The sequence below is a fragment of the Leptinotarsa decemlineata genome, unplaced genomic scaffold (genome assembly GCF_025532065.1).
Source record: "Leptinotarsa decemlineata unplaced genomic scaffold, Ldec_3_MD MMD2_tig00026358_RagTag_RagTag, whole genome shotgun sequence".
NCBI classification, from domain to species: Eukaryota; Metazoa; Arthropoda; class Insecta; order Coleoptera; family Chrysomelidae; genus Leptinotarsa; species Leptinotarsa decemlineata.
The window spans coordinates 8020997-8026510 of record NW_027412703.1 but is presented as its reverse complement, the minus strand read 5'-3'; positions in this window follow the sequence as shown (position 1 = coordinate 8026510).

Sequence of the window (5514 nt, the reverse complement as noted above, 5' to 3'; positions counted from 1 at the left end):
TTCTCACTCTTTATAACTACCTTTCCTAATTCCTACCAATCCTAATACACGACAGAATAACAATCAGTATAGTGGAGACTTCGTTACATGGGTCTGATTATAAAAACGCTCAGTTTTCAAGTTGTGGGGACTGAAACAATAGTTTATTGGTATTACAACTTGCTTCAAAAAGGTTCGGCTCATCGGATTTCGTCAAAAATTTGGTATCGATTAGCAAGCCTTATAAAACGGGTATAAAATGAAGGAATTGAAATTTTTAAAACCAGTTTCTCACACTTTGGATGTAGCAAACTCCAGCATGAGTACTATACACTCTGTGTAGGTGGATTTTCATTTTTGTTAGAAAAGTTCATTTGTTATTTGTTTATTTCTTTTTTGTCCCCTTCAAAGTAGTCCCCCCTTGTATCCTCGAAGCAGTTCTGATACACTTTTTGGTATGTCCTTGAGCTCTCTCAGTGGTTCGGTTTTTATTTCCTCACTTGTCGCAAAACGCTGTTCTTTCATGGGTCTCTTCAATCTTAATAACAGGAAAAAGTCACAGGGGGCCAAATATGGTAAATACGGTAGATGCAAAAGTCATGAATTGTTTTTACTTTTTCTTCGTATTGCATCTTGCAAGCGGCGCATAACTTCAAAGCAATACTCCTTATTGACCTATGACCATATGGCAAGAACTGATGCACTACGCCACGGTAATCGAAGAAAACAGTTAGCAAAACCTTGACATCCTTTCGAACTTGACGTGCTTTTTTTGGACTTAGCTCTCCAGAGCTCTTCCATTGGGACGATTGGACTTTGGTTTTGATGTCATAACCATATACCCATAATTCGTTACCAGTTATGACCCTTTTAACATCCCTGAGCAATGCTCATGCGACGGTTTTTTGATCAAAATTCATTAATTTTGGAACGAACTTTGCTTCCACACGTTTCATGTTAAAAATTTCCGAAAAAATTGCAAGGCATGAGTCAACCGATATGCCGAAATCTTCAACAACTTCACCAGTAGTGATTCGATGACTCTCCATAACAATTTTCTTCACTTTCTCAACATTTTCATCGGTTGTTGATGTGCTTGGACGTCCAGAGCGAGCGTCATCATTCACATCTTCTCAGTCTTCTGTGAATAGCTTGTACCACTTGTGAACATTTTTCTGACAGAGTACAATTACTGTATGCCACTGTCAACATTCTTAGTGTTTCGAGCACTTGATTCCAGTTTTTACACAAAATTTGATGCAAATTCTTTAATCCTTTTTTTTCGATAGCATAAAATCGTGGAACACGCAAAACACTTCCAACTTCTATGCCTTTCACCAACAACAAACTAAACATTTGAAACTGTAAAATATTTTCGAGACGGGTGTATAAACATAAATAAAAATGAAAAAACGCTAATCTAACCCGCAAACATTCCACTGAAAGAGTCCAATTAATTGGTAAAAAATTGAATTTCTATACTTAGCTTTCTTCAGATGGTAGATTTTTCGGAAAATATTTCTTTTTCGTTTTAATCCAAAAATTCACTTGAAAATCTCCGACTCAATTGTGAATAGCTAACTTTATTTGATATACGTCAAAAGAAAATGAAATTTCATACGCGATAACCTACATGTCGATCTACATGAATACATATAAAGAATGTTTTTGAGAATTAAGTTTTGGTTCATATTTCTTCAAAATAAGCAATAGGCCCTTGACGTCATAGTGCAAAAATTGGAATAAAAATAGAGCGCTTCAAAAATATCCAGTGGCTGAATTAATCATATATCCTCTAGGACATTCAGCGGTAGTTTTTTGTGGAACGATTTTAACGATGTTACTAGTTTTGATTGATTTTCTATTAAAAGCCCGCATTTTATGTTAGTATATCAATCATTTTTGTATTTTGAAATATCGTTCTTACCGGAAAATATTCAAGAGAACGTTGGTTATTCAGCTCACTTTTTAGTTTCGTTTCGCAAAAAGATTCAAGCAAAATCCACAGACCTGTCTTAAAGATTCTTTACTTTTTTCAATTTGTGCTAGGTTGATGAGTAACACCTAATTTAATCGGTTTCTGAGGTCAACTAAGCAGTTGCGTCACTTTTCGAAAAAGCTAGCTTTTACTGTTTCCGAAATGGCCCCCTGTAGGACTGTAGGCCCATAACGAGGATTTTCCTGGTGTCTATATTTATAATGATCCAATCCAGTGGTATCAATAATCCTCAACGGGATCCCTCTTTCAATGATAATCCCCAAATACACTCAACACTGAGTCCACCGATAATACTAGAATGGGTATACCTCCTGCGACACTTTCAAAGTTCCGTTCAGATACAACCGTCTATGCCATGCGGGAATGCTTAAGATGAGGAAGATGAGGCGCCACTGTTCGCCTTTTCGACGCGGACAGTGTGTCAGGCAGGAATCCAGGAATGCTGACTGTTAACCGTTTCTCCATCCGTCCCGACACCGATGTTCCCGGGGCCAACTCATAACTAAATGTAAATTCAACATTTTCCACCCCACTTTGCGTATAGGACTGGAAGGTCAGTTTCGATGGATTTGGAGATATCGCTACATTTCTAGAACGTTTGAAGGAGATATAGCGACTCCCAAAATGTGTCTTCCGACCCACGACTCCTCGTGATGCTCGACTTGTTATTAGACATGCCGGTTTGTTGTTCAGAAACAATCGAGCTTCTTGGACAACTTGAGCCGTTTTGTTGTCGATTTCAAAAATTTTCATTTTTTTGTACACGTACACGTGACTTACATTTTTGTCCGGATGCCTTTCATGAAATATTTGAGCTGTTTTTAAATAACACTGGTTCTGGGAGGCAAATATGAAAATTATCTCCACGCGCTCAGGTATACTCTGTAAACCAGGGATGGCCAACTGAACGACTTTGAAAAGTATTAGATATTTTTTAACAAAAACATAAAAATACAATTTTTATATACAAATACAAATTGTATATTGTTACGACCTTTAATGTTTTAACTAGTAAAGTTAAGGTTTAATGCTAAGTATAAGAGAATCACTTATAGATTCTCTTATACTTTTTATAAAATGCAATATCAAAAATTGTTCTAAAGTATTTGTTTATATATTTATATAGCCTAAATTTGCCTTAAATTTTTTGTGCGGCCCCCGATTTTAGTGATAGTATTGAAGTGGCCCTTTGGGCAAAAGAAGTTAGCCATCCCTGCTGTAAACCATTGCGACTACAGCTGAATGACAGTACAGATCGTACTAATGATGAAAACTAATGACATTTAAAAGTCTAAAACAAACCGAAAATTATTGACTCTGACAGAACCTAAAAAAAAAACAGATCTTTCCAACTTGTTTTGCAAAAACGGCAAATGAAGTTTTTATTTAACAAAAAAAGTATCGACGGACACTTATCATTTAAAATAATAGTCCGGAGGTAGCATTACAAAAAGTCATAGTAAGCCGGCTGATATTAAAGTTCGTGCAGACTTTGACAATAGGCTGTATTATTGTTTACAAAACAACGGAAACGGAACCCACTTTGAACATTTACTTAATTGACATTTTCAATAAATTTGTAGTAGAACAAAACCTCATTAAATATTCCATTTTAGCCAAAATTTCACAATTATTGCTTCACCCTGTATAATTATTATTTATACCATTGGATAGCATTTTTTATAGTATTTTCAATGATGTATCACAAGTAGAGGTTTGCAATTTAAACCCTTTCAGTTTTGGTGGGTGGGGCCTAGGGGGTGAGGTTTCTTTCCTGTCACTTCAGTTCCCCTTTACTATCCTAGAAACGGTTTCAAGCATTTTTCGATATCACCTTTCGTTCGTGAGATATATCCCATTGTAAGTTTTATAATTGACACATTGTATACAGAATGATTCGTGAATATGAACAAATTAAATGAGAGAAAGGCCCAAACATTTTTTCCAAGAATAAATTCTCTCGATGGTAGATGAAATATTAGAGATCTACAAATTGTGAATATCTTCTGTAAGTCCTGATGCATGTAAATGAATTGTTGAATATAAAACATTTTTCTTATAATAAAGTCTCAGTATAAAACATAAATTCAACAGACAGTTGTTATTGTCCAAACAATTATATTTACAAGGTTTATTCAAAACAAGGAAAATGTTCAAATTACGCCAACTACGCACCTACTTATCCCTGTTTAGTTTGAGATAATTTGAAGTAAACCAACTTTCATCATCATTATCTGTTACAGAACATTTGAGTCAGCTTCTACCGTTGATACATCATCTGCATGGCAAAAAGATAAGCTTGGAAGTAAGAAATTAAAAATATCATTAATATATACCACAAAAAAGAGTTGGTCCCAGTATGGACCCTTGTGGTACACCGTGCAAAATGGATCTACATGTGGTAGAATTTCCAGATGTACTTGTTTTCCCCCACATAAGTAGGTTTTCATTAGCTGTGCCACGTATACTGTAATATTCCAATTTACCTAGTAGGAGCTCATTATTTACACTGTCAAATGCCACTGGACCAGATACAAGGTGTAGGGTTTCTTTAATCATTCTACTGTTTAAGTTGTATATGTCCAAGCAAGCAGAGTTTTTCAATTTAATTATTGCTTGTTCAACTTCAACCTCAGTAACTGGACTAAGGAATGTAGAAGTACTAGGTTTGGGGAGTGTAAAAAGATAAGTTAGAGCATTAATGTTACAGGAGGGTAGATATTTTACAGTTTGTTCAGCTATATTTGTGAAAAAGATGTTGTATTCATCAGTGGAAATGCTGTTCGAGGCTGAAAGTTTTTTGTTTAAATTTCGCTCATAGTTAACTTCTAATCGTCCTTGGATTTATTACTTGATTCATTAATGAAATTATCATATGAAATTCTTTTGGCATTTTGTATAGCGCTCTGGTATTGCTTTTTGTAAACTTTAAAGTGTTGAATATATACATATCATAAAGTATATGTATGTATAAAGTATGTAATAATACATTTATGGAATATTTTACAGAAAGTAATATACAGTACAAGTAATACATAAGTTCTGGGATAAAAGTGTTGAATATAAAAAAATATATGGTAACAATTACATCTTCATTGAAAAAAACAACAAATTTTAAATGAGTTTTTGTTGCTTCACAAACATAATGGTTTTTATATATTGTTTTAATATATTCATTGGTGTTGAATCAATATATACTTTCTGTCACAGTTGATTAAATTCATAGCACATTGTGAATAACGGAGATTTAAATAATATATTGGTTCTCGGTGTTGGTAGGTAAAAACATTGTTCAGTTGTTCATTGTTCACTGATTCTTGGCACATGAAACTCTAGTCAAGACAGTAGTTTTGCTGAGTTGACAAGATTGTTCACCAGTTTGTATATGAGTATGCAAGAATAATAAGTTCTTCTGCCTTCAAGAGATAGAAAATGAAAACACTGCAACAATATATTATTATCTATTCCCTGTCTGGGGTAGACATTATCTAGTTTGAATATAATATATTCTATAAACCGTTTATTGGACAGATTCA